General features: G+C 35.1%; 106 non-coding genes across 106 annotated transcripts; all 106 read left to right on the top strand.

The window, feature by feature from the left end:
- Positions 1-261: 261 nt before the first annotated feature.
- On the top strand, positions 262-334 carry Trnar-ucg (transfer RNA arginine (anticodon UCG)). The gene has a single exon. It is a non-coding gene; the product is annotated as a tRNA-Arg (tRNA).
- Positions 335-433: 99 nt separating this feature from the next.
- Positions 434-506, top strand: Trnar-ucg (transfer RNA arginine (anticodon UCG)). The gene has a single exon. It is a non-coding gene; the product is annotated as a tRNA-Arg (tRNA).
- A 98-nt stretch (positions 507-604) lies between these two features.
- Trnar-ucg (transfer RNA arginine (anticodon UCG)) lies at positions 605-677 on the top strand. The gene has a single exon. It is a non-coding gene; the product is annotated as a tRNA-Arg (tRNA).
- Positions 678-777: 100 nt separating this feature from the next.
- Trnar-ucg (transfer RNA arginine (anticodon UCG)) lies at positions 778-850 on the top strand. The gene has a single exon. It is a non-coding gene; the product is annotated as a tRNA-Arg (tRNA).
- A 99-nt stretch (positions 851-949) lies between these two features.
- On the top strand, positions 950-1022 carry Trnar-ucg (transfer RNA arginine (anticodon UCG)). Its single transcript has one exon. It is a non-coding gene; the product is annotated as a tRNA-Arg (tRNA).
- Positions 1023-1122: 100 nt separating this feature from the next.
- Positions 1123-1195, top strand: Trnar-ucg (transfer RNA arginine (anticodon UCG)). Its single transcript has one exon. It is a non-coding gene; the product is annotated as a tRNA-Arg (tRNA).
- A 283-nt stretch (positions 1196-1478) lies between these two features.
- On the top strand, positions 1479-1551 carry Trnar-ucg (transfer RNA arginine (anticodon UCG)). Its single transcript has one exon. It is a non-coding gene; the product is annotated as a tRNA-Arg (tRNA).
- A 99-nt stretch (positions 1552-1650) lies between these two features.
- Trnar-ucg (transfer RNA arginine (anticodon UCG)) lies at positions 1651-1723 on the top strand. Its single transcript has one exon. It is a non-coding gene; the product is annotated as a tRNA-Arg (tRNA).
- Positions 1724-1822: 99 nt separating this feature from the next.
- Positions 1823-1895, top strand: Trnar-ucg (transfer RNA arginine (anticodon UCG)). Its single transcript has one exon. It is a non-coding gene; the product is annotated as a tRNA-Arg (tRNA).
- A 110-nt stretch (positions 1896-2005) lies between these two features.
- Trnar-ucg (transfer RNA arginine (anticodon UCG)) lies at positions 2006-2078 on the top strand. Its single transcript has one exon. It is a non-coding gene; the product is annotated as a tRNA-Arg (tRNA).
- Positions 2079-2177: 99 nt separating this feature from the next.
- On the top strand, positions 2178-2250 carry Trnar-ucg (transfer RNA arginine (anticodon UCG)). Its single transcript has one exon. It is a non-coding gene; the product is annotated as a tRNA-Arg (tRNA).
- Positions 2251-2877: 627 nt separating this feature from the next.
- Positions 2878-2950, top strand: Trnar-ucg (transfer RNA arginine (anticodon UCG)). The gene has a single exon. It is a non-coding gene; the product is annotated as a tRNA-Arg (tRNA).
- Positions 2951-3116: 166 nt separating this feature from the next.
- On the top strand, positions 3117-3189 carry Trnar-ucg (transfer RNA arginine (anticodon UCG)). Its single transcript has one exon. It is a non-coding gene; the product is annotated as a tRNA-Arg (tRNA).
- Positions 3190-3289: 100 nt separating this feature from the next.
- Trnar-ucg (transfer RNA arginine (anticodon UCG)) lies at positions 3290-3362 on the top strand. The gene has a single exon. It is a non-coding gene; the product is annotated as a tRNA-Arg (tRNA).
- A 99-nt stretch (positions 3363-3461) lies between these two features.
- Trnar-ucg (transfer RNA arginine (anticodon UCG)) lies at positions 3462-3534 on the top strand. The gene has a single exon. It is a non-coding gene; the product is annotated as a tRNA-Arg (tRNA).
- Positions 3535-3633: 99 nt separating this feature from the next.
- Trnar-ucg (transfer RNA arginine (anticodon UCG)) lies at positions 3634-3706 on the top strand. The gene has a single exon. It is a non-coding gene; the product is annotated as a tRNA-Arg (tRNA).
- Positions 3707-3806: 100 nt separating this feature from the next.
- Trnar-ucg (transfer RNA arginine (anticodon UCG)) lies at positions 3807-3879 on the top strand. The gene has a single exon. It is a non-coding gene; the product is annotated as a tRNA-Arg (tRNA).
- A 99-nt stretch (positions 3880-3978) lies between these two features.
- Positions 3979-4051, top strand: Trnar-ucg (transfer RNA arginine (anticodon UCG)). Its single transcript has one exon. It is a non-coding gene; the product is annotated as a tRNA-Arg (tRNA).
- A 110-nt stretch (positions 4052-4161) lies between these two features.
- On the top strand, positions 4162-4234 carry Trnar-ucg (transfer RNA arginine (anticodon UCG)). Its single transcript has one exon. It is a non-coding gene; the product is annotated as a tRNA-Arg (tRNA).
- Positions 4235-4333: 99 nt separating this feature from the next.
- Positions 4334-4406, top strand: Trnar-ucg (transfer RNA arginine (anticodon UCG)). Its single transcript has one exon. It is a non-coding gene; the product is annotated as a tRNA-Arg (tRNA).
- A 99-nt stretch (positions 4407-4505) lies between these two features.
- Positions 4506-4578, top strand: Trnar-ucg (transfer RNA arginine (anticodon UCG)). Its single transcript has one exon. It is a non-coding gene; the product is annotated as a tRNA-Arg (tRNA).
- A 98-nt stretch (positions 4579-4676) lies between these two features.
- Positions 4677-4749, top strand: Trnar-ucg (transfer RNA arginine (anticodon UCG)). The gene has a single exon. It is a non-coding gene; the product is annotated as a tRNA-Arg (tRNA).
- A 453-nt stretch (positions 4750-5202) lies between these two features.
- Trnaq-uug (transfer RNA glutamine (anticodon UUG)) lies at positions 5203-5275 on the top strand. The gene has a single exon. It is a non-coding gene; the product is annotated as a tRNA-Gln (tRNA).
- A 99-nt stretch (positions 5276-5374) lies between these two features.
- On the top strand, positions 5375-5447 carry Trnar-ucg (transfer RNA arginine (anticodon UCG)). Its single transcript has one exon. It is a non-coding gene; the product is annotated as a tRNA-Arg (tRNA).
- A 98-nt stretch (positions 5448-5545) lies between these two features.
- Trnar-ucg (transfer RNA arginine (anticodon UCG)) lies at positions 5546-5618 on the top strand. The gene has a single exon. It is a non-coding gene; the product is annotated as a tRNA-Arg (tRNA).
- Positions 5619-5717: 99 nt separating this feature from the next.
- Trnar-ucg (transfer RNA arginine (anticodon UCG)) lies at positions 5718-5790 on the top strand. The gene has a single exon. It is a non-coding gene; the product is annotated as a tRNA-Arg (tRNA).
- Positions 5791-5900: 110 nt separating this feature from the next.
- Trnar-ucg (transfer RNA arginine (anticodon UCG)) lies at positions 5901-5973 on the top strand. Its single transcript has one exon. It is a non-coding gene; the product is annotated as a tRNA-Arg (tRNA).
- Positions 5974-6255: 282 nt separating this feature from the next.
- Positions 6256-6328, top strand: Trnar-ucg (transfer RNA arginine (anticodon UCG)). The gene has a single exon. It is a non-coding gene; the product is annotated as a tRNA-Arg (tRNA).
- Positions 6329-6598: 270 nt separating this feature from the next.
- Positions 6599-6671, top strand: Trnar-ucg (transfer RNA arginine (anticodon UCG)). Its single transcript has one exon. It is a non-coding gene; the product is annotated as a tRNA-Arg (tRNA).
- Positions 6672-6769: 98 nt separating this feature from the next.
- On the top strand, positions 6770-6842 carry Trnar-ucg (transfer RNA arginine (anticodon UCG)). The gene has a single exon. It is a non-coding gene; the product is annotated as a tRNA-Arg (tRNA).
- Positions 6843-6940: 98 nt separating this feature from the next.
- Positions 6941-7013, top strand: Trnar-ucg (transfer RNA arginine (anticodon UCG)). The gene has a single exon. It is a non-coding gene; the product is annotated as a tRNA-Arg (tRNA).
- A 100-nt stretch (positions 7014-7113) lies between these two features.
- Trnar-ucg (transfer RNA arginine (anticodon UCG)) lies at positions 7114-7186 on the top strand. Its single transcript has one exon. It is a non-coding gene; the product is annotated as a tRNA-Arg (tRNA).
- Positions 7187-7284: 98 nt separating this feature from the next.
- Positions 7285-7357, top strand: Trnar-ucg (transfer RNA arginine (anticodon UCG)). The gene has a single exon. It is a non-coding gene; the product is annotated as a tRNA-Arg (tRNA).
- A 98-nt stretch (positions 7358-7455) lies between these two features.
- Trnar-ucg (transfer RNA arginine (anticodon UCG)) lies at positions 7456-7528 on the top strand. The gene has a single exon. It is a non-coding gene; the product is annotated as a tRNA-Arg (tRNA).
- A 100-nt stretch (positions 7529-7628) lies between these two features.
- Trnar-ucg (transfer RNA arginine (anticodon UCG)) lies at positions 7629-7701 on the top strand. The gene has a single exon. It is a non-coding gene; the product is annotated as a tRNA-Arg (tRNA).
- A 100-nt stretch (positions 7702-7801) lies between these two features.
- Trnar-ucg (transfer RNA arginine (anticodon UCG)) lies at positions 7802-7874 on the top strand. Its single transcript has one exon. It is a non-coding gene; the product is annotated as a tRNA-Arg (tRNA).
- A 100-nt stretch (positions 7875-7974) lies between these two features.
- Positions 7975-8047, top strand: Trnar-ucg (transfer RNA arginine (anticodon UCG)). Its single transcript has one exon. It is a non-coding gene; the product is annotated as a tRNA-Arg (tRNA).
- A 100-nt stretch (positions 8048-8147) lies between these two features.
- Positions 8148-8220, top strand: Trnar-ucg (transfer RNA arginine (anticodon UCG)). Its single transcript has one exon. It is a non-coding gene; the product is annotated as a tRNA-Arg (tRNA).
- Positions 8221-8319: 99 nt separating this feature from the next.
- Trnar-ucg (transfer RNA arginine (anticodon UCG)) lies at positions 8320-8392 on the top strand. The gene has a single exon. It is a non-coding gene; the product is annotated as a tRNA-Arg (tRNA).
- Positions 8393-8502: 110 nt separating this feature from the next.
- Trnar-ucg (transfer RNA arginine (anticodon UCG)) lies at positions 8503-8575 on the top strand. The gene has a single exon. It is a non-coding gene; the product is annotated as a tRNA-Arg (tRNA).
- Positions 8576-8674: 99 nt separating this feature from the next.
- On the top strand, positions 8675-8747 carry Trnar-ucg (transfer RNA arginine (anticodon UCG)). The gene has a single exon. It is a non-coding gene; the product is annotated as a tRNA-Arg (tRNA).
- Positions 8748-8847: 100 nt separating this feature from the next.
- Trnar-ucg (transfer RNA arginine (anticodon UCG)) lies at positions 8848-8920 on the top strand. Its single transcript has one exon. It is a non-coding gene; the product is annotated as a tRNA-Arg (tRNA).
- Positions 8921-9020: 100 nt separating this feature from the next.
- Positions 9021-9093, top strand: Trnar-ucg (transfer RNA arginine (anticodon UCG)). The gene has a single exon. It is a non-coding gene; the product is annotated as a tRNA-Arg (tRNA).
- A 99-nt stretch (positions 9094-9192) lies between these two features.
- On the top strand, positions 9193-9265 carry Trnar-ucg (transfer RNA arginine (anticodon UCG)). Its single transcript has one exon. It is a non-coding gene; the product is annotated as a tRNA-Arg (tRNA).
- A 110-nt stretch (positions 9266-9375) lies between these two features.
- Positions 9376-9448, top strand: Trnar-ucg (transfer RNA arginine (anticodon UCG)). The gene has a single exon. It is a non-coding gene; the product is annotated as a tRNA-Arg (tRNA).
- Positions 9449-9730: 282 nt separating this feature from the next.
- Positions 9731-9803, top strand: Trnar-ucg (transfer RNA arginine (anticodon UCG)). Its single transcript has one exon. It is a non-coding gene; the product is annotated as a tRNA-Arg (tRNA).
- A 270-nt stretch (positions 9804-10073) lies between these two features.
- Trnar-ucg (transfer RNA arginine (anticodon UCG)) lies at positions 10074-10146 on the top strand. Its single transcript has one exon. It is a non-coding gene; the product is annotated as a tRNA-Arg (tRNA).
- A 98-nt stretch (positions 10147-10244) lies between these two features.
- Positions 10245-10317, top strand: Trnar-ucg (transfer RNA arginine (anticodon UCG)). Its single transcript has one exon. It is a non-coding gene; the product is annotated as a tRNA-Arg (tRNA).
- Positions 10318-10415: 98 nt separating this feature from the next.
- Trnar-ucg (transfer RNA arginine (anticodon UCG)) lies at positions 10416-10488 on the top strand. The gene has a single exon. It is a non-coding gene; the product is annotated as a tRNA-Arg (tRNA).
- Positions 10489-10588: 100 nt separating this feature from the next.
- Trnar-ucg (transfer RNA arginine (anticodon UCG)) lies at positions 10589-10661 on the top strand. Its single transcript has one exon. It is a non-coding gene; the product is annotated as a tRNA-Arg (tRNA).
- Positions 10662-10759: 98 nt separating this feature from the next.
- On the top strand, positions 10760-10832 carry Trnar-ucg (transfer RNA arginine (anticodon UCG)). Its single transcript has one exon. It is a non-coding gene; the product is annotated as a tRNA-Arg (tRNA).
- A 98-nt stretch (positions 10833-10930) lies between these two features.
- On the top strand, positions 10931-11003 carry Trnar-ucg (transfer RNA arginine (anticodon UCG)). Its single transcript has one exon. It is a non-coding gene; the product is annotated as a tRNA-Arg (tRNA).
- Positions 11004-11103: 100 nt separating this feature from the next.
- Trnar-ucg (transfer RNA arginine (anticodon UCG)) lies at positions 11104-11176 on the top strand. The gene has a single exon. It is a non-coding gene; the product is annotated as a tRNA-Arg (tRNA).
- Positions 11177-11276: 100 nt separating this feature from the next.
- Positions 11277-11349, top strand: Trnar-ucg (transfer RNA arginine (anticodon UCG)). Its single transcript has one exon. It is a non-coding gene; the product is annotated as a tRNA-Arg (tRNA).
- A 100-nt stretch (positions 11350-11449) lies between these two features.
- Trnar-ucg (transfer RNA arginine (anticodon UCG)) lies at positions 11450-11522 on the top strand. The gene has a single exon. It is a non-coding gene; the product is annotated as a tRNA-Arg (tRNA).
- A 100-nt stretch (positions 11523-11622) lies between these two features.
- On the top strand, positions 11623-11695 carry Trnar-ucg (transfer RNA arginine (anticodon UCG)). Its single transcript has one exon. It is a non-coding gene; the product is annotated as a tRNA-Arg (tRNA).
- Positions 11696-11794: 99 nt separating this feature from the next.
- On the top strand, positions 11795-11867 carry Trnar-ucg (transfer RNA arginine (anticodon UCG)). The gene has a single exon. It is a non-coding gene; the product is annotated as a tRNA-Arg (tRNA).
- A 110-nt stretch (positions 11868-11977) lies between these two features.
- On the top strand, positions 11978-12050 carry Trnar-ucg (transfer RNA arginine (anticodon UCG)). Its single transcript has one exon. It is a non-coding gene; the product is annotated as a tRNA-Arg (tRNA).
- Positions 12051-12149: 99 nt separating this feature from the next.
- On the top strand, positions 12150-12222 carry Trnar-ucg (transfer RNA arginine (anticodon UCG)). The gene has a single exon. It is a non-coding gene; the product is annotated as a tRNA-Arg (tRNA).
- A 100-nt stretch (positions 12223-12322) lies between these two features.
- Trnar-ucg (transfer RNA arginine (anticodon UCG)) lies at positions 12323-12395 on the top strand. Its single transcript has one exon. It is a non-coding gene; the product is annotated as a tRNA-Arg (tRNA).
- A 100-nt stretch (positions 12396-12495) lies between these two features.
- Trnar-ucg (transfer RNA arginine (anticodon UCG)) lies at positions 12496-12568 on the top strand. The gene has a single exon. It is a non-coding gene; the product is annotated as a tRNA-Arg (tRNA).
- A 100-nt stretch (positions 12569-12668) lies between these two features.
- On the top strand, positions 12669-12741 carry Trnar-ucg (transfer RNA arginine (anticodon UCG)). Its single transcript has one exon. It is a non-coding gene; the product is annotated as a tRNA-Arg (tRNA).
- A 99-nt stretch (positions 12742-12840) lies between these two features.
- Positions 12841-12913, top strand: Trnar-ucg (transfer RNA arginine (anticodon UCG)). Its single transcript has one exon. It is a non-coding gene; the product is annotated as a tRNA-Arg (tRNA).
- A 110-nt stretch (positions 12914-13023) lies between these two features.
- Trnar-ucg (transfer RNA arginine (anticodon UCG)) lies at positions 13024-13096 on the top strand. The gene has a single exon. It is a non-coding gene; the product is annotated as a tRNA-Arg (tRNA).
- Positions 13097-13195: 99 nt separating this feature from the next.
- Positions 13196-13268, top strand: Trnar-ucg (transfer RNA arginine (anticodon UCG)). Its single transcript has one exon. It is a non-coding gene; the product is annotated as a tRNA-Arg (tRNA).
- A 100-nt stretch (positions 13269-13368) lies between these two features.
- On the top strand, positions 13369-13441 carry Trnar-ucg (transfer RNA arginine (anticodon UCG)). The gene has a single exon. It is a non-coding gene; the product is annotated as a tRNA-Arg (tRNA).
- A 98-nt stretch (positions 13442-13539) lies between these two features.
- On the top strand, positions 13540-13612 carry Trnar-ucg (transfer RNA arginine (anticodon UCG)). The gene has a single exon. It is a non-coding gene; the product is annotated as a tRNA-Arg (tRNA).
- A 282-nt stretch (positions 13613-13894) lies between these two features.
- Positions 13895-13967, top strand: Trnar-ucg (transfer RNA arginine (anticodon UCG)). The gene has a single exon. It is a non-coding gene; the product is annotated as a tRNA-Arg (tRNA).
- A 270-nt stretch (positions 13968-14237) lies between these two features.
- On the top strand, positions 14238-14310 carry Trnaq-uug (transfer RNA glutamine (anticodon UUG)). The gene has a single exon. It is a non-coding gene; the product is annotated as a tRNA-Gln (tRNA).
- Positions 14311-14409: 99 nt separating this feature from the next.
- On the top strand, positions 14410-14482 carry Trnar-ucg (transfer RNA arginine (anticodon UCG)). Its single transcript has one exon. It is a non-coding gene; the product is annotated as a tRNA-Arg (tRNA).
- A 98-nt stretch (positions 14483-14580) lies between these two features.
- On the top strand, positions 14581-14653 carry Trnar-ucg (transfer RNA arginine (anticodon UCG)). Its single transcript has one exon. It is a non-coding gene; the product is annotated as a tRNA-Arg (tRNA).
- Positions 14654-14752: 99 nt separating this feature from the next.
- On the top strand, positions 14753-14825 carry Trnar-ucg (transfer RNA arginine (anticodon UCG)). The gene has a single exon. It is a non-coding gene; the product is annotated as a tRNA-Arg (tRNA).
- Positions 14826-14935: 110 nt separating this feature from the next.
- Trnar-ucg (transfer RNA arginine (anticodon UCG)) lies at positions 14936-15008 on the top strand. The gene has a single exon. It is a non-coding gene; the product is annotated as a tRNA-Arg (tRNA).
- A 99-nt stretch (positions 15009-15107) lies between these two features.
- On the top strand, positions 15108-15180 carry Trnar-ucg (transfer RNA arginine (anticodon UCG)). The gene has a single exon. It is a non-coding gene; the product is annotated as a tRNA-Arg (tRNA).
- A 281-nt stretch (positions 15181-15461) lies between these two features.
- Positions 15462-15534, top strand: Trnar-ucg (transfer RNA arginine (anticodon UCG)). Its single transcript has one exon. It is a non-coding gene; the product is annotated as a tRNA-Arg (tRNA).
- A 99-nt stretch (positions 15535-15633) lies between these two features.
- Positions 15634-15706, top strand: Trnar-ucg (transfer RNA arginine (anticodon UCG)). The gene has a single exon. It is a non-coding gene; the product is annotated as a tRNA-Arg (tRNA).
- Positions 15707-15804: 98 nt separating this feature from the next.
- On the top strand, positions 15805-15877 carry Trnar-ucg (transfer RNA arginine (anticodon UCG)). The gene has a single exon. It is a non-coding gene; the product is annotated as a tRNA-Arg (tRNA).
- Positions 15878-15975: 98 nt separating this feature from the next.
- Trnar-ucg (transfer RNA arginine (anticodon UCG)) lies at positions 15976-16048 on the top strand. Its single transcript has one exon. It is a non-coding gene; the product is annotated as a tRNA-Arg (tRNA).
- A 100-nt stretch (positions 16049-16148) lies between these two features.
- Trnar-ucg (transfer RNA arginine (anticodon UCG)) lies at positions 16149-16221 on the top strand. Its single transcript has one exon. It is a non-coding gene; the product is annotated as a tRNA-Arg (tRNA).
- Positions 16222-16321: 100 nt separating this feature from the next.
- On the top strand, positions 16322-16394 carry Trnar-ucg (transfer RNA arginine (anticodon UCG)). Its single transcript has one exon. It is a non-coding gene; the product is annotated as a tRNA-Arg (tRNA).
- Positions 16395-16494: 100 nt separating this feature from the next.
- Positions 16495-16567, top strand: Trnar-ucg (transfer RNA arginine (anticodon UCG)). Its single transcript has one exon. It is a non-coding gene; the product is annotated as a tRNA-Arg (tRNA).
- A 100-nt stretch (positions 16568-16667) lies between these two features.
- On the top strand, positions 16668-16740 carry Trnar-ucg (transfer RNA arginine (anticodon UCG)). The gene has a single exon. It is a non-coding gene; the product is annotated as a tRNA-Arg (tRNA).
- A 99-nt stretch (positions 16741-16839) lies between these two features.
- Trnar-ucg (transfer RNA arginine (anticodon UCG)) lies at positions 16840-16912 on the top strand. Its single transcript has one exon. It is a non-coding gene; the product is annotated as a tRNA-Arg (tRNA).
- A 99-nt stretch (positions 16913-17011) lies between these two features.
- Positions 17012-17084, top strand: Trnar-ucg (transfer RNA arginine (anticodon UCG)). The gene has a single exon. It is a non-coding gene; the product is annotated as a tRNA-Arg (tRNA).
- A 110-nt stretch (positions 17085-17194) lies between these two features.
- Trnar-ucg (transfer RNA arginine (anticodon UCG)) lies at positions 17195-17267 on the top strand. The gene has a single exon. It is a non-coding gene; the product is annotated as a tRNA-Arg (tRNA).
- Positions 17268-17366: 99 nt separating this feature from the next.
- Trnar-ucg (transfer RNA arginine (anticodon UCG)) lies at positions 17367-17439 on the top strand. Its single transcript has one exon. It is a non-coding gene; the product is annotated as a tRNA-Arg (tRNA).
- Positions 17440-17539: 100 nt separating this feature from the next.
- Trnar-ucg (transfer RNA arginine (anticodon UCG)) lies at positions 17540-17612 on the top strand. The gene has a single exon. It is a non-coding gene; the product is annotated as a tRNA-Arg (tRNA).
- A 99-nt stretch (positions 17613-17711) lies between these two features.
- Trnar-ucg (transfer RNA arginine (anticodon UCG)) lies at positions 17712-17784 on the top strand. Its single transcript has one exon. It is a non-coding gene; the product is annotated as a tRNA-Arg (tRNA).
- A 99-nt stretch (positions 17785-17883) lies between these two features.
- Trnar-ucg (transfer RNA arginine (anticodon UCG)) lies at positions 17884-17956 on the top strand. The gene has a single exon. It is a non-coding gene; the product is annotated as a tRNA-Arg (tRNA).
- Positions 17957-18054: 98 nt separating this feature from the next.
- Positions 18055-18127, top strand: Trnar-ucg (transfer RNA arginine (anticodon UCG)). The gene has a single exon. It is a non-coding gene; the product is annotated as a tRNA-Arg (tRNA).
- Positions 18128-18397: 270 nt separating this feature from the next.
- Trnar-ucg (transfer RNA arginine (anticodon UCG)) lies at positions 18398-18470 on the top strand. Its single transcript has one exon. It is a non-coding gene; the product is annotated as a tRNA-Arg (tRNA).
- A 100-nt stretch (positions 18471-18570) lies between these two features.
- On the top strand, positions 18571-18643 carry Trnar-ucg (transfer RNA arginine (anticodon UCG)). The gene has a single exon. It is a non-coding gene; the product is annotated as a tRNA-Arg (tRNA).
- Positions 18644-18742: 99 nt separating this feature from the next.
- Positions 18743-18815, top strand: Trnar-ucg (transfer RNA arginine (anticodon UCG)). Its single transcript has one exon. It is a non-coding gene; the product is annotated as a tRNA-Arg (tRNA).
- Positions 18816-18914: 99 nt separating this feature from the next.
- On the top strand, positions 18915-18987 carry Trnar-ucg (transfer RNA arginine (anticodon UCG)). The gene has a single exon. It is a non-coding gene; the product is annotated as a tRNA-Arg (tRNA).
- Positions 18988-19270: 283 nt separating this feature from the next.
- Trnar-ucg (transfer RNA arginine (anticodon UCG)) lies at positions 19271-19343 on the top strand. Its single transcript has one exon. It is a non-coding gene; the product is annotated as a tRNA-Arg (tRNA).
- A 99-nt stretch (positions 19344-19442) lies between these two features.
- On the top strand, positions 19443-19515 carry Trnar-ucg (transfer RNA arginine (anticodon UCG)). The gene has a single exon. It is a non-coding gene; the product is annotated as a tRNA-Arg (tRNA).
- A 100-nt stretch (positions 19516-19615) lies between these two features.
- On the top strand, positions 19616-19688 carry Trnar-ucg (transfer RNA arginine (anticodon UCG)). Its single transcript has one exon. It is a non-coding gene; the product is annotated as a tRNA-Arg (tRNA).
- A 99-nt stretch (positions 19689-19787) lies between these two features.
- Trnar-ucg (transfer RNA arginine (anticodon UCG)) lies at positions 19788-19860 on the top strand. The gene has a single exon. It is a non-coding gene; the product is annotated as a tRNA-Arg (tRNA).
- A 613-nt stretch (positions 19861-20473) lies between these two features.
- On the top strand, positions 20474-20546 carry Trnar-ucg (transfer RNA arginine (anticodon UCG)). Its single transcript has one exon. It is a non-coding gene; the product is annotated as a tRNA-Arg (tRNA).
- Positions 20547-20646: 100 nt separating this feature from the next.
- Positions 20647-20719, top strand: Trnar-ucg (transfer RNA arginine (anticodon UCG)). The gene has a single exon. It is a non-coding gene; the product is annotated as a tRNA-Arg (tRNA).
- Positions 20720-20991: 272 nt separating this feature from the next.
- Positions 20992-21064, top strand: Trnar-ucg (transfer RNA arginine (anticodon UCG)). Its single transcript has one exon. It is a non-coding gene; the product is annotated as a tRNA-Arg (tRNA).
- A 99-nt stretch (positions 21065-21163) lies between these two features.
- Trnar-ucg (transfer RNA arginine (anticodon UCG)) lies at positions 21164-21236 on the top strand. The gene has a single exon. It is a non-coding gene; the product is annotated as a tRNA-Arg (tRNA).
- A 99-nt stretch (positions 21237-21335) lies between these two features.
- Trnar-ucg (transfer RNA arginine (anticodon UCG)) lies at positions 21336-21408 on the top strand. The gene has a single exon. It is a non-coding gene; the product is annotated as a tRNA-Arg (tRNA).
- A 98-nt stretch (positions 21409-21506) lies between these two features.
- Positions 21507-21579, top strand: Trnar-ucg (transfer RNA arginine (anticodon UCG)). Its single transcript has one exon. It is a non-coding gene; the product is annotated as a tRNA-Arg (tRNA).
- Positions 21580-21678: 99 nt separating this feature from the next.
- Trnar-ucg (transfer RNA arginine (anticodon UCG)) lies at positions 21679-21751 on the top strand. Its single transcript has one exon. It is a non-coding gene; the product is annotated as a tRNA-Arg (tRNA).
- A 272-nt stretch (positions 21752-22023) lies between these two features.
- Positions 22024-22096, top strand: Trnar-ucg (transfer RNA arginine (anticodon UCG)). The gene has a single exon. It is a non-coding gene; the product is annotated as a tRNA-Arg (tRNA).
- The last annotated feature ends 45 nt before the right edge of the window (positions 22097-22141 follow it).

The raw sequence follows: 22141 nt of genomic DNA, 5'->3' as shown, positions 1-22141 counted from the left end.
AAACAAAACAACTTTTTCCGACTTTTTAATTTTTTTATAATTAATTAAAAAATTTAAAAAATGTCCGTTTATTAAAGTTACAATTGCATCGGCCGCATGGCCTAATGGATAAGGCGTCTGACTTCGAATCAGAAGATTTAGGATTCGAGTCCCCCTGTGGTCACTTTAAAAATAGTTTGACGAAAACAAAACAACTTTTTCCGACTTTACAATTAATTAATAAATTTAAAAATGTCCGTTCATTAAAGTTACAATCCCATCGGCCGCATGGCCTAATGGATAAGGCGTCTGACTTCGAATCAGAAGATTGAGGGTTCGAGTCCCCCTGTGGTCACTTTTAAATTAGTTTGACGAAAATGTAACAACTTTTTCCGACGTTATAATTAATTAAAAACAATTAAAAATGTCCATTTATTAATTTTACAATTGCATCGGCCGCATGGCCTAATGGATAAGGCGTCTGACTTCGAATCAGAAGATTGAGGGTTCGAGTCCCCCTGTGGTCACTTTTAAATTACTTTGATTAAAACATAACAACTTTTTACGACTTTACAATTAATTAATAAATTTAAAAATATCCGTTCATTAAAGTTACAATTGCATCGGCCGCATGGCCTAATGGATAAGGCGTCTGACTTCGAATCAGAAGATTGAGGGTTCGACTCCCCCTGTGGTCACTTTTAAATTAGTTTGAATAAAAAGTAACAACCTTTTTCTCAATTAATAATTAATTAAAAAATTTAAAAAATGTGCGTTTATTAAAGTTACAATTGCATCGGCCGCATGGCTTAATGGATAAGGCGTCTGACTTCGAATCAGAAGATTGAGGGTTCGAGTCCCCCTGTGGTCACTTTTAAATTAGTTTGACGAAAACAAAACAACTTTTTCCGACTTTACAATTGATTAAAAAAATTTAAAAATGTCCGTTCATTAAAGTTACAATTGCATCGGCCGCATGGCCTAATGGATAAGGCGTCTGACTTCGAATCAGAAGATTGAGGGTTCGAGTCCCCCTGTGGTCACTTTTAAATTAGTTTGACGAAAACAAAACAACTTTTTTCGACTTTACAATTGATTAAAAAAATCAAAAAAATTTCCGTTCATTAAAGTTACAATTGCATCGGCCGCATGGCCTAATGGATAAGGCGTCTGACTTCGAATCAGAAGATTTAGGGTTCGAGTCCCCCTGTGGTCACTTTAAAAATAGTTTGACGACAACATAACAACTTTTTCCGACTTTATAATTTTTTTAAACTTAATTAAAAAATTTTTAAAATATCCGCTTATTAAAGTTACAATTGCATCGGCCCAATGGCCTAATGGATAAGGCGTCTGACTTCGAATCAGAATATTGAGGGTTCGAGTCCCCCGGTGGTCACTTTTAAATTAGTTTTAATAAAACGTAACAACCTTTTTCTCAATTAATAATTAATTAAAAAATTTAAAAAATGTCCGTTTACTAAAGTTACAATTGCATCGGCCGCATGGCCTAATGGATAAGGCGTCTGACTTCGAACCAGAAGATTGAGGGTTCGAGTCCCCCTGTGGTCACTTTTAAATTAGTTTGACGAAAACAAAACAACTTTTTCCGACTTTACAATTGATGAAAAAAATTTAAAAATGTCCGTTCATTAAAGTTACAATTGCATCGGCCGCATGGCCTAATGGATAAGGCGTCTGACTTCGAATCAGAAGATTGAGGGTTTGAGTCCCCCTGTGGTCACTTTTAAATTAGTTTGACGAAAACAAAACAACTTTTTTCCACTTTATAATTGATTGAAAAAATTTAAAAATTTCCGTTCATTAAAGTTACAATTGCATCGGCCGCATGGCCTAATGGATAAGGCGTCTGACTTCGAATCAGAAGATTTAGGGTTCGAGTCCCCCTGTGGTCACTTTAAAAATAGTTTGACGACAACAAAACAACTTTTTCCGACTTTATAATTTTTTTATAATTGATTAAAAAATTTAAAAAATGTCCGTTTATTAAAGTTACAATTGCATCGGCCGCATGGCCTAATGGATAAGGCGTCTGACTTCGAATCAGAAGATTGAGGGTTCGAGTCCCCCTGTGGTCTATTTTAAATTAGTTTGACGAAAACATCACAACTTTTTCCAATTTTGTAATTGATTAAAAATTTTTAAAAATATCCGTTTATTAAAGTTACAATTTCATCGGCCGCATGGCCTAATGGGTAAGGCGTCTGACTTCGAATCAGAAGATTGAGGGTTCGAGTCCCCCTGTGGTCACTTTTAAATTAGTTTGACGAAAATGTAACAACTTTTTCCGACGTTATAATTAATTAAAAACAATTAAAAATGTCCGTTCATTAAAGTTACAATTGCATCGGCCGCATGGCCTAATGGATAAGGCGTCTGACTTCGAATCAGAAGATTTAGGGTTCGAGTCCCCCTCTGGTCACTTTAAAAATAGTTTGACGACAACATAACAACTTTTTCCGACTTTAAAATTTTTTTAAACTTAATTAAAAAATTTTTAAAATATCCGCTTATTAAAGTTACAATTGCATCGGCCCAATGGCCTAATGGATAAGGCGTCTGACTTCGAATCAGAATATTGAGGGTTCGAGTCCCCCGGTGGTCACTTTTAAATTAGTTTTGATAAAACGTAACAACCTTTTTCTCAATTAATAATTAAATAAAAAATTTAAAAAATGTCCGTTTATTAAAGTTACAATTGCCTCGGCCGCATGGCCTAATGGATAAGGCATCTGACTTCGAAATAGAAGATTGAGGGTTCGAGCCCCCCTGTGGTCACTTTTAAATTAGTTTGACGAAAACAAATCAACTTTTTCCGACTTTATAATTGATTAAACAAATTTAAAAATTTCCGTTCATTAAAGTTACAATTGCATCGGCCGCATGGCCTAATGGATAAGGCGTCTGACTTCGAATCAGAAGATTGAGGGTTCGAGTCCCCCTGTGGTCACTTTTGAATTAGTTTGATGAAAACATAACAAATCAGACGATTGAGGGTTCGAGTCCCCCTGTGGTCACTTTTAAATTAGTTTGAATAAAACATAAAAACTTTTTCCGAATTTATAATTGATTAAAAAAATTTAAAAATTTCCGTTCATTAAAGTTACAATTGCATCGGCCGCATGGCCTAATGGATAAGGCGTCTGACTTCGAATCAGAAGATTGAGGGTTCGACTCCCCATGTGGTCACTTTTAAATTAGTTTGAATAAAACGTAACAACCTTTTTCTCAATTAATAATTAATTAAAAAAATTAAAAAATGTCCGTTTATTAAAGTTACAATTGCATCGGCCGCATGGCCTAATGGATAAAGCGTCTGACTTCGAATCAGAAGATTGAGGGTTCGAGTCCCCCTGTGGTCACTTTTAAATTAGTTTGACGAAAACAAAACAACTTTTTCCGACTTTACAATTGATTAAAAAAATTTAAAAATGTCCGTTCATTAAAGTTACAATTGCATCGGCCGCATGGCCTAATGGATAAGGCGTCTGACTTCGAATCAGAAGATTGAGGGTTCGAGTCCCCCTGTGGTCACTTTAAAATTAGTTTGACGAAAACATCACAACTTTTTCCAATTTTGTAATTGATTAAAAATTTTTAAAAATATCCGTTTATTCAAGTTACAAGTGCATCGGCCGCATGGCCTAATGGATAAGGCGTCTGACTTCGAATCAGAAGATTGAGGGTTCGAGTCCCATTGTGGTCACTTTTAAATTAGTTTGAATAAAACGTAACAACCTTTTTCTCAATTAATAATTAATTAAAAAATTTTAAAAATGTCCGTTTATTAAAGTTACAATTGCATCGGCCGCATGGCCTAATGGATAAGGCGTCTGACTTCGAATCAGAAGATTGAGGTTTCGAGTCCCCCTGTGGTCACTTTTAAATTAGTTTGACGAAAACAAAACAACTTTTTCCGACTTTACAATTGATTAAAAAAATTTAAAAATGTCCGTTCATTAAAGTTACAATTGCATCGGCCGCATGGCCTAATGGATAAGGCGTCTGACTTCGAATCAGAAGATTTAGGGTTCGAGTCCCCCTGTGGTCACTTTAAAAATAGTTTGACGACAACAAAACAACTTTTTCCGACTTTATAATTTTTTTATAATTAATTAAAAAATTTAAAAAATGTCCGTTTATTAAAGTTACAATTGCATCGGCCGCATGGCCTAATGGATAAGGCGTCTGACTTCGAATCAGAAGATTGAGGGTTCGAGTCCCCCTGTGGTCACTTTTAAATTAGTTTGACGAAAACATCACAACTTTTTCCAATTTTGTAATTGATTAAAAATTTTTAAAAATATCCGTTTATTAAAGTTACAAGTGCATCGGCCGCATGGCCTAATGGATAAGGCGTCTGACTTCGAATCAGAAGATTGAGGGTTCGAGTCCCCCTGTGGTCACTTTTAAATTAGTTTGAATAAAACGTAACAACCTTTTTCTCAATTAATAATTATTTAAAAAATTTAAAAATGTCCGTTTATTAATGTTACAAGTGCATCGGCCGCATGGCCTAATGGATAAGGCGTCTGACTTCGAATCAGAAGATTGAGGGTTCGAGTCCCCCTGTGGTCTCATTTAAATTAGTTTGAATAAAACATAACAACTTTTTACGACTTTACAATTAATTAATAAATTCAAAAATGTCCGTTCATTAAAGTTACAATCCCATCGGCCGCATGGCCTAATGGATAAGGCGTCTGACTTCGAATCAGAAGATTGGGGGTTCGAGTCCCCCTGTGGTCACTTTTAAAATAGTTTGACGAAAACATAACAACTTTTTCCGACTTTACAATTTTTTTATAATTAATTAAAAAAATTTTAAAATATCCGTTTATTAAAGTTACAATTGCATCGGCCCAATGGCCTAATGGATAAGGCGTCTGACTTCGAATCAGAAGATTGAGGGTTCGAGTCCCCCTATGGTCACTTTTAAATTAGTTTGGCGAAAACAAAACAACTTTTTCCGACTTTACAATTGATTAAAAAACTTTAAAAATGTCCGTTCATTAAAGTTAGAATTGCATCGGCCGCATGGCCTAATGGATAAGGCGTCTGACTTCGAATCAGAAGATTTAGGATTCGAGTCCCCCTGTGGTCAGTTTAAAAATAGTTTGACGAAAACAAAACAACTTTTTCCGACTTTACAATTAATTAATCAATTTAAAAATGTCCGTTCATTAAAGTTACAATCCCATCGGCCGCATGGCCTAATGGATAAGGCGTCTGACTTTGAATCAGAAGATTGAGGGTTCGAGTCCCCCTGTGGTCACTTTTAAATTAGTTTGACGAAAATGTAACAACTTTTTCCGACGTTATAATTAATTAAAAACAATTAAAAATGTCCATTTATTAATTTTACAATTGCATCGGCCGCATGGCCTAATGGATAAGGCGTCTGACTTCGAATCAGAAGATTGAGGGTTCGAGTCCCCCTGTGGTCACTTTTAAATTAGTTTGAATAAAACATAACAACTTTTTACGACTTTACAATTAATTAATAAATTTAAAAATGTCCGTTCATTAAAGTTACTATTGCATCGGCCGCATGGCCTAATGGATAAGGCGTCTGACTTCGAATCAGAAGATTGAGGGTTCGACTCCCCCTGTGGTCACTTTTAAATTAGTTTGAATAAAACATAACAACCTTTTTCTCAATTAATAATTAATTAAAAAATTTAAAAATGTCCGTTTATTAAAGTTACAATTGCATCGGCCGCATGGCCTAATGGATAAGGCGTCTGACTTCGAATCAGAAGATTGAGGGTTCGAGTCCCCCTGTGGTCACTTTAAAAATAGTTTGACGAAAACAAAACAACTTTTTCCGACTTTTTAATTTTTTTATAATTAATTAAAAAATTTAAAAAATGTCCGTTTATTAAAGTTACAATTGCATCGGCCGCATGGCCTAATGGATAAGGCGTCTGACTTCGAATCAGAAGATTGAGGGTTCGAGTCCCCCTGTGGTCACTTTTAAATTAGTTTGACGAAAACAAAACAACTTTTTCCGACTTTACAATTGATAAAAAAAATTAAAAAATTTCCGTTCATTAAAGTTACAATTGCATCGGCCGCATGGCCTAATGGATAAGGCGTCTGACTTCGAATCAGAATATTTAGGGTTCGAGTCCCCCTGTGGTCACTTTAAAAATAGTTTGACGAAAACAAAACAACTTTTTCCGACTTTTTAATTTTTTTATAATTAATTAAAAAATTTAAAAAATGTCCGTTTATTAAAGTTACAATTGCATCGGCCGCATGGCCTAATGGATAAGGCGTCTGACTTCGAATCAGAAGATTGAGGGTTCGAGTCCCCCTGTGGTCACTTTTAAATTAGTTTGACGAAAACAAACAACTTTTTCCGACTTTACAATTGATTAAAAAAATTAAAAAATTTCCGTTCATTAAAGTTACAATTGCATCGGCCGCATGGCCTAATGGATAAGGCGTCTGACTTCGAATCAGAATATTTAGGGTTCGAGTCCCCCTGTGGTCACTTTTAAATTAGTTTGACGAAAATGTAACAACTTTTTCCGACGTTATAATTAATTAAAAACAATTAAAAATGTCCATTTATTAATTTTACAATTGCATCGGCCGCATGGCCTAATGGATAAGGCGTCTGACTTCGAATCAGAAGATTGAGGGTTCGAGTCCCCCTGTGGTCACTTTTAATTTAGTTTGATTAAAACATAACAACTTTTTACGACTTTACAATTAATTAATAAATTTAAAAATATCCGTTCATTAAAGTTACAATTGCATCGGCCGCATGGCCTAATGGATAAGGCGTCTGACTTCGAATCAGAAGATTGAGGGTTCGAGTCCCCCTGTGGTCACTTTTAAATTAGTTTGATTAAAACATAACAACTTTTTACGACTTTACAATTAATTAATAAATTTAAAAATATCCGTTCATTAAAGTTACAATTGCATCGGCCGCATGGCCTAATGGATAAGGCGTCTGACTTCGAATCAGAAGATTGAGGGTTCGAGTCCCCCTGTGGTCACTTTTAAATTAGTTTGACGAAAACAAAACAACTTTTTTCGACTTTACAATTGATTAAAAAAATCAAAAAAATTTCCGTTCATTAAAGTTACAATTGCATCGGCCGCATGGCCTAATGGATAAGGCGTCTGACTTCGAATCAGAAGATTGAGGGTTCGAGTCCCCCTGTGGTCACTTTTAATTTAGTTTGATTAAAACATAACAACTTTTTACGACTTTACAATTAATTAATAAATTTAAAAATATCCGTTCATTAAAGTTACAATTGCATCGGCCGCATGGCCTAATGGATAAGGCGTCTGACTTCGAATCAGAAGATTGAGGGTTCGAGTCCCCCTGTGGTCACTTTTAAATTAGTTTGATTAAAACATAACAACTTTTTACGACTTTACAATTAATTAATAAATTTAAAAATATCCGTTCATTAAAGTTACAATTGCATCGGCCGCATGGCCTAATGGATAAGGCGTCTGACTTCGAATCAGAAGATTGAGGGTTCGAGTCCCCCTGTGGTCACTTTTAAATTAGTTTGACGAAAACAAAACAACTTTTTTCGACTTTACAATTGATTAAAAAAATCAAAAAAATTTCCGTTCATTAAAGTTACAATTGCATCGGCCGCATGGCCTAATGGATAAGGCGTCTGACTTCGAATCAGAAGATTTAGGGTTCGAGTCCCCCTGTGGTCACTTTTAAATTAGTTTGACGAAAACAAAACAACTTTTTTCGACTTTACAATTGATTAAAAAAATCAAAAATATTTCCGTTCATTAAAGTTACAATTGCATCGGCCGCATGGCCTAATGGATAAGGCGTCTGACTTCGAATCAGAAGATTGAGGGTTCGAGTCCCATTGTGGTCACTTTTAAATTAGTTTGACGAAAACGTAACAACCTTTTTCTCAATTAATAATTAATTAAAAAATTTAAAATATGTCCGTTTATTAATGTTACAAGTGAATTGGCCGCATGGCCTAATGGATAAGGCGTCTGACTTCGAATCAGAAGATTGAGGGTTCGAGTCCCCCTGTGGTCACTTTTAAATTAGTTTGAATAAAACGTAACAACCTTTTTCTCAATTAATAATTAATTAAAAAATTTAAAAAATGTCCGTTTACTAAAGTTACAATTGCATCGGCCGCATGGCCTAATGGATAAGGCGTCTGACTTCGAATCAGAAGATTGAGGGTTCGAGTCCCCCTGTGGTCACTTTTAAATTAGTTTGACGAAAACAAAACAACTTTTTTCCACTTTATAATTGATTGAAAAAATTTAAAAATTTCCGTTCATTAAAGTTACAATTGCATCGGCCGCATGGCCTAATGGATAAGGCGTCTGACTTCGAATCAGAAGATTTAGGGTTCGAGTCCCCCTGTGGTCACTTTAAAAATAGTTTGACGACAACAAAACAACTTTTTCCGACTTTATAATTTTTTTATAATTAATTAAAAAATTTAAAAAATGTCCGTTTATTAAAGTTACAATTGCATCGGCCGCATGGCCTAATGGATAAGGCGTCTGACTTCGAATCAGAAGATTGAGGGTTCGAGTCCCCCTGTGGTCACTTTTAAATTAGTTTGACGAAAACATCACAACTTTTTCCAATTTTGTAATTGATTAAAAATTTTTAAAAATATCCGTTTATTAAAGTTACAATTGCATCGGCCGCATGGCCTAATGGATAAGGCGTCTGACTTCGAATCAGAAGATTGAGGGTTCGAGTCCCATTGTGGTCACTTTTAAATTAGTTTGACGAAAACGTAACAACCTTTTTCTCAATTAATAATTAATTAAAAAATTTAAAATATGTCCGTTTATTAATGTTACAAGTGAATTGGCCGCATGGCCTAATGGATAAGGCGTCTGACTTCGAATCAGAAGATTGAGGGTTCGAGTCCCCCTGTGGTCACTTTTAAATTAGTTTGAATAAAACGTAACAACCTTTTTCTCAATTAATAATTAATTAAAAAATTTAAAAAATGTCCGTTTACTAAAGTTACAATTGCATCGGCCGCATGGCCTAATGGATAAGGCGTCTGACTTCGAATCAGAAGATTGAGGGTTCGAGTCCCCCTGTGGTCACTTTTAAATTAGTTTGACGAAAACAAAACAACTTTTTTCCACTTTATAATTGATTGAAAAAATTTAAAAATTTCCGTTCATTAAAGTTACAATTGCATCGGCCGCATGGCCTAATGGATAAGGCGTCTGACTTCGAATCAGAAGATTTAGGGTTCGAGTCCCCCTGTGGTCACTTTAAAAATAGTTTGACGACAACAAAACAACTTTTTCCGACTTTATAATTTTTTTATAATTAATTAAAAAATTTAAAAAATATCCGTTTATTAAAGTTACAATTGCATCGGCCGCATGGCCTAATGGATAAGGCGTCTGACTTCGAATCAGAAGATTGAGGGTTCGAGTCCCCCTGTGGTCACTTTTAAATTAGTTTGACGAAAACAAAACAACTTTTTCCGACTTTACAATTGATAAAAAAAATTAAAAAATTTCCGTTCATTAAAGTTACAATTGCATCGGCCGCATGGCCTAATGGATAAGGCGTCTGACTTCGAATCAGAATATTTAGGGTTCGAGTCCCCCTGTGGTCACTTTAAAAATAGTTTGACGAAAACAAAACAACTTTTTCCGACTTTTTAATTTTTTTATAATTAATTAAAAAATTTAAAAAATGTCCGTTTATTAAAGTTACAATTGCATCGGCCGCATGGCCTAATGGATAAGGCGTCTGACTTCGAATCAGAAGATTGAGGGTTCGAGTCCCCCTGTGGTCACTTTTAAATTAGTTTGACGAAAACAAACAACTTTTTCCGACTTTACAATTGATTAAAAAAATTAAAAAATTTCCGTTCATTAAAGTTACAATTGCATCGGCCGCATGGCCTAATGGATAAGGCGTCTGACTTCGAATCAGAATATTTAGGGTTCGAGTCCCCCTGTGGTCACTTTTAAATTAGTTTGACGAAAATGTAACAACTTTTTCCGACGTTATAATTAATTAAAAACAATTAAAAATGTCCATTTATTAATTTTACAATTGCATCGGCCGCATGGCCTAATGGATAAGGCGTCTGACTTCGAATCAGAAGATTGAGGGTTCGAGTCCCCCTGTGGTCACTTTTAATTTAGTTTGATTAAAACATAACAACTTTTTACGACTTTACAATTAATTAATAAATTTAAAAATATCCGTTCATTAAAGTTACAATTGCATCGGCCGCATGGCCTAATGGATAAGGCGTCTGACTTCGAATCAGAAGATTGAGGGTTCGAGTCCCCCTGTGGTCACTTTTAAATTAGTTTGATTAAAACATAACAACTTTTTACGACTTTACAATTAATTAATAAATTTAAAAATATCCGTTCATTAAAGTTACAATTGCATCGGCCGCATGGCCTAATGGATAAGGCGTCTGACTTCGAATCAGAAGATTGAGGGTTCGAGTCCCCCTGTGGTCACTTTTAAATTAGTTTGACGAAAACAAAACAACTTTTTTCGACTTTACAATTGATTAAAAAAATCAAAAAAATTTCCGTTCATTAAAGTTACAATTGCATCGGCCGCATGGCCTAATGGATAAGGCGTCTGACTTCGAATCAGAAGATTGAGGGTTCGAGTCCCCCTGTGGTCACTTTTAATTTAGTTTGATTAAAACATAACAACTTTTTACGACTTTACAATTAATTAATAAATTTAAAAATATCCGTTCATTAAAGTTACAATTGCATCGGCCGCATGGCCTAATGGATAAGGCGTCTGACTTCGAATCAGAAGATTGAGGGTTCGAGTCCCCCTGTGGTCACTTTTAAATTAGTTTGATTAAAACATAACAACTTTTTACGACTTTACAATTAATTAATAAATTTAAAAATATCCGTTCATTAAAGTTACAATTGCATCGGCCGCATGGCCTAATGGATAAGGCGTCTGACTTCGAATCAGAAGATTGAGGGTTCGAGTCCCCCTGTGGTCACTTTTAAATTAGTTTGACGAAAACAAAACAACTTTTTTCGACTTTACAATTGATTAAAAAAATCAAAAAAATTTCCGTTCATTAAAGTTACAATTGCATCGGCCGCATGGCCTAATGGATAAGGCGTCTGACTTCGAATCAGAAGATTTAGGGTTCGAGTCCCCCTGTGGTCACTTTTAAATTAGTTTGACGAAAACAAAACAACTTTTTTCGACTTTACAATTGATTAAAAAAATCAAAAATATTTCCGTTCATTAAAGTTACAATTGCATCGGCCGCATGGCCTAATGGATAAGGCGTCTGACTTCGAATCAGAAGATTGAGGGTTCGAGTCCCATTGTGGTCACTTTTAAATTAGTTTGACGAAAACGTAACAACCTTTTTCTCAATTAATAATTAATTAAAAAATTTAAAATATGTCCGTTTATTAATGTTACAAGTGAATTGGCCGCATGGCCTAATGGATAAGGCGTCTGACTTCGAATCAGAAGATTGAGGGTTCGAGTCCCCCTGTGGTCACTTTTAAATTAGTTTGAATAAAACGTAACAACCTTTTTCTCAATTAATAATTAATTAAAAAATTTAAAAAATGTCCGTTTACTAAAGTTACAATTGCATCGGCCGCATGGCCTAATGGATAAGGCGTCTGACTTCGAATCAGAAGATTGAGGGTTCGAGTCCCCCTGTGGTCACTTTTAAATTAGTTTGACGAAAACAAAACAACTTTTTTCCACTTTATAATTGATTGAAAAAAATTAAAAATTTCCGTTCATTAAAGTTACAATTGCATCGGCCGCATGGCCTAATGGATAAGGCGTCTGACTTCGAATCAGAAGATTTAGGGTTCGAGTCCCCCTGTGGTCACTTTAAAAATAGTTTGACGACAACAAAACAACTTTTTCCGACTTTATAATTTTTTTATAATTAATTAAAAAATTTAAAAAATGTCCGTTTATTAAAGTTACAATTGCATCGGCCGCATGGCCTAATGGATAAGGCGTCTGACTTCGAATCAGAAGATTGAGGGTTCGAGTCCCCCTGTGGTCACTTTTAAATTAGTTTGACGAAAACATCACAACTTTTTCCAATTTTGTAATTGATTAAAAATTTTTAAAAATATCCGTTTATTAAAGTTACAAGTGCATCGGCCGCATGGCCTAATGGATAAGGCGTCTGACTTCGAATCAGAAGATTTAGGGTTCGAGTCCCCCTGTGGTCACTTTTAAATTAGTTTGACGAAAACAAAACAACTTTTTTCGACTTTACAATTGATTAAAAAAATCAAAAAAATTTCCGTTCATTAAAGTTACAATTGCATCGGCCGCATGGCCTAATGGATAAGGCGTCTGACTTCGAATCAGAAGATTGAGGGTTCGAGTCCCATTGTGGTCACTTTTAAATTAGTTTGACGAAAACGTAACAACCTTTTTCTCAATTAATAATTATTTAAAAAATTTAAAATATGTCCGTTTATTAATGTTACAAGTGAATTGGCCGCATGGCCTAATGGATAAGGCGTCTGACTTCGAATCAGAAGATTGAGGGTTCGAGTCCCCCTGTGGTCACTTTTAAATTAGTTTGAATAAAACGTAACAACCTTTTTCTCAATTAATAATTAATTAAAAAATTTAAAAAATGTCCGTTTACTAAAGTTACAATTGCATCGGCCGCATGGCCTAATGGATAAGGCGTCTGACTTCGAATCAGAAGATTGAGGGTTCGAGTCCCCCTGTGGTCACTTTTAAATTAGTTTGACGAAAACAAAACAACTTTTTTCCACTTTATAATTGATTGAAAAAATTTAAAAATTTCCGTTCATTAAAGTTACAATTGCATCGGCCGCATGGCCTAATGGATAAGGCGTCTGACTTCGAATCAGAAGATTTAGGGTTCGAGTCCCCCTGTGGTCACTTTAAAAATAGTTTGACGACAACAAAACAACTTTTTCCGACTTTATAATTTTTTTAAAATTAATTAAAAAATTTAAAAAATGTCCGTTTATTAAAGTTACAATTGCATCGGCCGCATGGCCTAATGGATAAGGCGTCTGACTTCGAATCAGAAGATTGAGGGTTCGAGTCCCCCTGTGGTCACTTTTAAATTAGTTTGACGAAAACATCACAACTTTTTCCAATTTTGTAATTGATTAAAAATTTTTAAAAATATCCGTTTATTAAAGTTACAAGTGCATCGGCCGCATGGCCTAATGGATAAGGCGTCTGACTTCGAATCAGAAGATTGAGGGTTCGAGTCCCCCTGTGGTCACTTTTAAATAAGTTTGAATAAAACGTAACAACCTTTTTCTCAATTAATAATTAATTAAAAAATTTAAAAAATGTCCGTTTATTAATGTTACAAGTGCATCGGCCGCATGGCCTAATGGATAAGGCGTCTGACTTCGAATCAGAAGATTGAGGGTTCGAGTCCCCCTGTGGTCTCATTTAAATTAGTTTGAATAAAACCTAACAACTTTTTACGACTTTACAATTAATTAATAAATTCAAAAATGTCCGTTCATTAAAGTTACAATCCCATCGGCCGCATGGCCTAATGGATAAGGCGTCTGACTTCGAATCAGAAGATTGGGGGTTCGAGTCCCCCTGTGGTCACTTTTAAAATAGTTTGACGAAAACATAACAACTTTTTCCGACTTTACAATTTTTTTATAATTAATTAAAAAATTTTTAAAATATCCGTTTATTAAAGTTACAATTGCATCGGCCCAATGGCCTAATGGATAAGGCGTCTGACTTCGAATCAGAAGATTGAGGGTTCGAGTCCCCCTGTGGTCACTTTTAAATTAGTTTGACGAAAACAAAACAACTTTTTCCGACTTTATAATTGATTAAAAAAATTTAAAAATTTCCGTTCATTAAAGTTACAATTGCATCGGCCGCATGGCCTAATGGATAAGGCGTCTGACTTCGAATCAGAAGATTGAGGGTTCGAGTCCCCCTATGGTCACTTTTAAATTAGTTTGGCGAAAACAAAACAACTTTTTCCGACTTTACAATTGATTAAAAAACTTTAAAAATGTCCGTTCATTAAAGTTAGAATTGCATCGGCCGCATGGCCTAATGGATAAGGCGTCTGACTTCGAATCAGAAGATTTAGGATTCGAGTCCCCCTGTGGTCAGTTTAAAAATAGTTTGACGAAAACAAAACAACTTTTTCCGACTTTACAATTAATTAATCAATTTAAAAATGTCCGTTCATTAAAGTTACAATCCCATCGGCCGCATGGCCTAATGGATAAGGCGTCTGACTTTGAATCAGAAGATTGAGGGTTCGAGTCCCCCTGTGGTCACTTTTAAATTAGTTTGACGAAAATGTAAAAACTTTTTCCGACGTTATAATTAATTAAAAACAATTAAAAATGTCCATTTATTAATTTTACAATTGCATCGGCCGCATGGCCTAATGGATAAGGCGTCTGACTTCGAATCAGAAGATTGAGGGTTCGAGTCCCCCTGTGGTCACTTTTAAATTAGTTTGAATAAAACATAACAACTTTTTACGACTTTACAATTAATTAATAAATTTAAAAATGTCCGTTCATTAAAGTTACTATTGCATCGGCCGCATGGCCTAATGGATAAGGCGTCTGACTTCGAATCAGAAGATTGAGGGTTCGACTCCCCCTGTGGTCACTTTTAAATTAGTTTGAATAAAACATAACAACCTTTTTCTCAATTAATAATTAATTAAAAAATTTAAAAATGTCCGTTTATTAAAGTTACAATTGCATCGGCCGCATGGCCTAATGGATAAGGTGTCTGACTTCGAATCAGAAGATTGAGGGTTCGAGTCCCCCTGTGGTCAATTTAAAAATAGTTTGACGAAAACAAAACAACTTTTTCCGACTTTTTAATTTTTTTATAATTAATTAAAAAATTTAAAAAATGTCCGTTTATTAAAGTTACAATTGCATCGGCCGCATGGCCTAATGGATAAGGCGTCTGACTTCGAATCAGAAGATTGAGGGTTCGAGTCCCCCTGTGGTCACTTTTAAATTAGTTTGACGAAAACAAAACAACTTTTTCCGACTTTACAATTGATTAAAAAAATTAAAAAATTTCCGTTCATTAAAGTTACAATTGCATCGGCCGCATGGCCTAATGGATAAGGCGTCTGACTTCGAATCAGAAGATTTAGGGTTCGAGTCCCCCTGTGGTCACTTTAAAAATAGTTTGACGAAAACAAAACAACTTTTTCCGACTTTTTAATTTTTTTATAATTAATTAAAAAATTTAAAAAATTTCCGTTTATTAAAGTTACAATTGCATCGGCCGCATGGCCTAATGGATAAGGCGTCTGACTTCGAATCAGAAGATTTAGGATTCGAGTCCCCCTGTGGTCACTTTAAAAATAGTTTGACGAAAACAAAACAACTTTTTCCGACTTTACAATTAATTAATAAATTTAAAAATGTCCGTTCATTAAAGTTACAATCCCATCGGCCGCATGGCCTAATGGATAAGGCGTCTGACTTCGAATCAGAAGATTGAGGGTTCGAGTCCCCCTGTGGTCACTTTTAAATTAGTTTGACGAAAATGTAACAACTTTTTCCGACGTTATAATTAATTAAAAACAATTAAAAATGTCCATTTATTAATTTTACAATTGCAGCGGCCGCATGGCCTAATGGATAAGGCGTCTGACTTCGAATCAGAAGATTGAGGGTTCGAGTCCCCCTGTGGTCACTTTTAATTTAGTTTGATTAAAACATAACAACTTTTTACGACTTTACAATTAATTAATAAATTTAAAAATATCCGTTCATTAAAGTTACAATTGCATCGGCCGCATGGCCTAATGGATAAGGCGTCTGACTTCGAATCAGAAGATTGAGGGTTCGAGTCCCCCTGTGGTCACTTTTAAATTAGTTTGATTAAAACATAACAACTTTTTACGACTTTACAATTAGTTAATAAATTTAAAAATATCCGTTCATTAAAGTTACAATTGCATCGGCCGCATGGCCTAATGGATAAGGCGTCTGACTTCGAATCAGAAGATTGAGGGTTCGAGTCCCCCTGTGGTCACTTTTAAATTAGTTTGACGAAAACAAAACAACTTTTTTCGACTTTACAATTGATTAAAAAAATCAAAAAAATTTCCGTTCATTAAAGTTACAATTGCATCGGCCGCATGGCCTAATGGATAAGGCGTCTGACTTCGAATCAGAAGATTTAGGGTTCGAGTCCCCCTGTGGTCACTTTTAAATTAGTTTGACGAAAACAAAACAACTTTTTTCGACTTTACAATTGATTAAAAAAATCAAAAAAATTTCCGTTCATTAAAGTTACAATTGCATCGGCCGCATGGCCTAATGGATAAGGCGTCTGACTTCGAATCAGAAGATTGAGGGTTCGAGTCCCATTGTGGTCACTTTTAAATTAGTTTGAATAAAAAGTAACAACCTTTTTCTCAATTAATAATTAATTAAAAAATTTAAAATATGTCCGTTTATTAATGTTACAAGTGCATTGGCCGCATGGCCTAATGGATAAGGCGTCTGACTTCGAATCAGAAGATTGAGGGTTCGAGTCCCCCTGTGGTCACTTTTAAATTAGTTTGAATAAAACGTAACAACCTTTTTCTCAATTAATAATTAATTAAAAAATTTAAAAAATGTCCGTTTACTAAAGTTACAATTGCATCGGCCGCATGGCCTAATGGATAAGGCGTCTGACTTCGAACCAGAAGATTGAGGGTTCGAGTCCCCCTGTGGTCACTTTTAAATTAGTTTGACGAAAACAAAACAACTTTTTCCGACTTTACAATTGATTAAAAAAATTTAAAAATGTCCGTTCATTAAAGTTACAATTGCATCGGCCGCATGGCCTAATGGATAAGGCGTCTGACTTCGAATCAGAAGATTGAGGGTTCGAGTCCCCCTGTGGTCACTTTTAAATTAGTTTGACGAAAACAAAACAACTTTTTTCCACTTTATAATTGATTGAAAAAATTTAAAAATTTCCGTTCATTAAAGTTACAATTGCATCGGCCGCATGGCCTAATGGATAAGGCGTCTGACTTCGAATCAGAAGATTTAGGGTTCGAGTCCCCCTGTGGTCACTTTAAAAATAGTTTGACGACAACAAAACAACTTTTTCCGACTTTATAATTTTTTTATAATTAATTAAAAAATTTAAAAAATGTCCGTTTATTAAAGTTACAATTGCATCAGCCGCATGGCCTAATGGATAAGGCGTCTGACTTCGAATCAGAAGATTGAGGGTTCGAGTCCCCCTGTGGTCTATTTTAAATTAGTTTGACGAAAACATCACAACTTTTTCCAATTTTGTAATTGATTAAAAATTTTTAAAAATATCCGTTTATTAAAGTTACAATTGCATCGTCCGCATGGCCTAATGGATAAGGCGTCTGACTTCGAATCAGAAGATTGAGGGTTCGAGTCCCCCTGTGGTCACTTTTAAATTAGTTTGAATAAAACGTAACAACCTTTTTCTCAATTAATAATTAATTAAAAAATTTTAAAAATGTCCGTTTATTAAAGTTACAATTGCCTCAGCCGCATGGCCTAATGGATAAGGCGTCTGACTTCGAATCAGAAGATTGAGGGTTCGAGTCCCCCTGTGGTCACTTTTAAATTAGTTTGACGAAAACAAAACAACTTTTTCCGACTTTACAATTGATTAAAAAAATTTAAAAATGTCCGTTCATTAAATTTAGAATTGCATCGGCCGCATGGCCTAATGGATAAGGCGTCTGACTTCGAATCAGAAGATTGAGGGTTCGAGTCCCCCTGTGGTCACTTTTAAATTAGTTTGGCGAAAACAAAACAACTTTTTCCGACTTTACAATTGATTAAAAAACTTTAAAAATGTCCGTTTATTAAAGTTACAATTGCCTCGGCCGCATGGCCTAATGGATAAGGCGTCTGACTTCGAATCAGAAGATTGAGGGTTCGAGTCCCCCTGTGGTCACTTTTAAATTAGTTTGACGAAAACATAACAACTTTTTCCAATTTTGTAATTGATAAAAATTTTTAAAAATATCCGTTTATTAAAGTTACAATTGCATCGGCCGCATGGCCTAATGGATAAGGCGTCTGACTTCGAATCAGAAGATTGAGGGTTCGAGTCCCCCTGTGGTCACTTTTAAATTAGTTTGAATAAAACGTAACAACCTTTTTCTCAATTAATAATTAATTAAAAAATTTAAAAAATGTCTGTTTAATAATGTTACAAGTGCATCGGCCGCATGGCCTAATGGATAAGCGTCTGACTTCGAATCAGAAGATTGAGGGTTCGAGTCCCCCTGTGGTCTCATTTAAATTAGTTTGAATAAAACATAACAACTTTTTACGACTTTACAATTAATTAATAAATTCAAAAATGTCCGTTCATTAAAGATACAATCCCATCGGCCGCATGGCCTAATGGATAAGGCGTCTGACTTCGAATCAGAAGATTGAGGGTTCGAGTCCCCCTGTGGTCACTTTTAAATTAGTTTGAATAAAACGTAACAACCTTTTTCTCAATTAATAATTAATTAAAAAATTTTAAAAATGTCCGTTTATTAAAGTTACCATTACCTCGGCCGCATGGCCTAATGGATAAGGCGTCTGACTTCGAATCAGAAAATTGAGGGTTCGAGTCCCCCTGTGGTCACTTTTAAATTAGTTTGACGAAAACAAAACAACTTTTTCCGACTTTACAATTGATTAAAAAAATTTAAAAATGTCCGTTCATTAAAGTTAGAATTGCATCGGCCGCATGGCCTAATGGATAAGGCGTCTGACTTCGAATCAGAAGATTGAGGCTTCGAGTCCCCCTGTGGTCACTTTTAAATTAGTTTGACGAAAATGTAACAACTTTTTCCGACGTTATAATTAATTAAAAACAAATAAAAATGTCCATTTATTAATGTTACAATTGCATCGGCCGCATGGCCTAATGGATAAGGCGTCTGACTTCGAATCAGAAGATTGGGGGTTCGAGTCCCCCTGTGGTCACTTTTAAAATAGTTTGACGAAAACATAACAACTTTTTCCGACTTTATAATTTTTTTATAATTAATTAAAAAATTTTAAAAATATCCGTTTATTAAAGTTACAATTGCATCGGCCCAATGGCCTAATGGATAAGGCGTCTGACTTCGAATCAGAAGATTTAGGGTTCGAGTCCCCCGGTGGTCACTTTTAAATTAGTTTTAATAAAACATAACAAGCTTTTTCTCAATTAATAATTAAATAAAAAATTTAAAAAATGTCCGTTTGTTAAAGATACAATTGCCTCGGCCGCATGGCCTAATGGATAAGGCATCTGACTTCGAATCAGAAGATTGAGGGTTCGAGCCCCCCTGTGGTCACTTTTAAATTAGTTTGACGAAAACAAATCAACTTTTTCCGACTTTATAATTGATTAAACAAATTTAAAAATTTCCGTTCATTAAAGTTACAATTGCATCGGCCGCATGGCCTAATGGATAAGGCGTCTGACTTCGAATCAGAATATTGAGGGTTCGAGTCCCCCTGTGGTCACTTTTAAATTAGTTTGAATAAAACGTAACAACCTTTTTCTCAATTAATAATTAATTAAAAAATTTTAAAAATGTCCGTTTATTAAAGTTACAATTGCCTCGGCCGCATGGCCTAATGGATAAGGCGTCTGACTTCGAATCAGAAGATTGAGGGTTCGAGTCCCCCTGTGGTCACTTTTAAATTAGTTTGACGAAAACAAAACAACTTTTTCCGACTTTACAATTGATTAAAAAAATTTAAAAATGTCCGTTCATTAAAGTTAGAATTGCATCGGCCGCATGGCCTAATGGATAGGGCGTCTGACTTCGAATCAGAAGATTGAGGGTTCGAGTCCCCCTGTGGTCACTTTTAAATTAGTTTGGCGAAAACAAAACAACTTTTTCCGACTTTACAATTGATTAAAAAACTTTAAAAATGTCCGTTCATTAAAGTTAGAATTGCATTGGCCGCATGGCCTAATGGATAAGGCGTCTGACTTCGAATCAGAAGATTTAGGATTCGAGTCCCCCTGTGGTCACTTTAAAAATAGTTTGACGAAAACAAAACAACTTTTTCCGACTTTACAATTAATTAATAAATTTTAAAATGTCCGTTCATTAAAGTTACAATCCCATCGGCCGCATGGCCTAATGGATAAGGCGTCTGACTTCGAATCAGAAGATTGAGGCTTCGCGTCCCCCTGTGGTCACTTTTAAATTAGTTTGACGAAAATGTAACAACTTTTTCCGACGTTATAATTAATTAAAAACAATTAAAAATGTCCATTTATTAATGTTACAATTGCATCGGCCGCATGGCCTAATGGATAAGGCGTCTGACTTCGAATCAGAAGATTTAGGATTCGAGTCCCCCTGTGGTCACTTTAAAAATAGTTTGACGAAAACAAAACAACTTTTTCCGACTTTACAATTAATTAATAAATTTAAAAATGTCCGTTCATTAAAGTTACAATCCCATCGGCCGCATGGCCTAATGGATAAGGCGTCTGACTTCGAATCAGAAGATTGAGGGTTCGAGTCCCCCTGTGGTCACTTTTAAATTAGTTTTAATAAAACGTAACAACCTTTTTCTCAATTAATAATTAATTAAAAAATTTAAAAAATGTCCGTTTATTAAAGTTAGAATTGCGTCGGCCGCATGGCCTAATGGATAAGGCGTCTGACTTCGAATCAGAAGATTGAGGGTTCGAGCCTCCCTGTGGTCACTTTTAAATTAGTTTGACGAAAACAAAACAACTTTTTCCGACTTTATAATTGATTAAAAAAATTAAAAAATTTCCGTTCATTAAAGTTACAATTGCATCGGCCGCATGGCCTAATGGATAAGGCGTCTGACTTCGAATCAGAATATTGATGGTTCGAGTCCCCCTGTGGTCAATTTTAAATTAGTTTGAATAAAACGTAACAACCTTTTTCTCAATTAATAATTAATTAAAAAATTTAAAAAATGTCCGTTTATTAAAGTTACAATTGCCTCGGCCGCATGGCCTAATGGATAAGGCGTCTGACTTCGAATCAGAAGATTGAGGGTTCGAGTCCCCCTGTGGTCACTTTTAAATTAGTTTGACGAAAACAAAACAACTTTTTCGGACTTTACAATTGATTAAAAAAATTTAAAAATGTCCGTTCATTAAAGTTAGAATTGCATCGGCCGCATGGCCTAATGGATAAGGCGTCTGACTTCGAATCAGAAGATTGAGGGTTCGAGTCCCCCTGTGGTCACTTTTAAATTAGTTTGGCGAAAACAAAATAACTTTTTCCGACTTTACAATTGATTGAAAAACTTTTAAAATGTCCGTTCATTAAAGTTAGAATTGCATCGGCCGCATGGCCTAATGGATAAGGCGTCTGACTTCGAATCAGAAGATTGAGGGTACGAGTCCCCCTGTGGTCACTTTTAAATTAGTTTAAATAAAAAATAACAAATTATTCCGACTTTACAATTAATTAATAAATTTAAAAATGTCCATTCATTAAAGTTACAATCCCATCGGCCGCATGGCCTAATGGATAAGGCGTCTGACTTCGAATCAGAAGATTGAGGCTTCGAGTCCCCCTGTGGTCACCTTTAAATTAGTTTGACGAAAATGTAACAACTTTTTCCGACGTTATAATTAATTAAAAACAATTAAAAATGTCCATTTATTAATGTTACAATTGCATCGGCCGCATGGCCTAATGGATAAGGCGTCTGACTTCGAATCAGAAGATTGAGGGTTCGAGTCCCCCTGTGGTCACTTTTAAATTAGTTTTAATAAAACGTAACAACCTTTTTCTCAATTAATAATTAATTAAAAAATTTAAAAAATGTCCGTTTATTAAAGTTAGAATTGCGTCAGCCGCATGGCCTAATGGATAAGGCGTCTGACTTCGAATCAGAAGATTGAGGGTTCGAGCCTCCCTGTGGTCACTTTTAAATTAGTTTGACGAAAACAAAACAACTTTTTCCGACTTTATAATTGATTAAAAAAATTAAAAAATTTCCGTTCATTAAAGTTACAATTGCATCGGCCGCATGGCCTAATGGATAAGGCGTCTGACTTCGAATCAGAATATTGAGGGTTCGAGTCCCCCTGTGGTCACTTTTAAATTAGTTTGAATAAAACGTAACAACCTTTTTCTCAATT

This window comes from Ascidiella aspersa, chromosome 5 (genome assembly GCF_963924565.1).
Source record: "Ascidiella aspersa chromosome 5, kaAscAspe10.2, whole genome shotgun sequence".
Taxonomy (NCBI): Eukaryota; Metazoa; Chordata; class Ascidiacea; order Phlebobranchia; family Ascidiidae; genus Ascidiella; species Ascidiella aspersa.
This window is presented reverse-complemented; position numbering and strand designations above follow the sequence as displayed.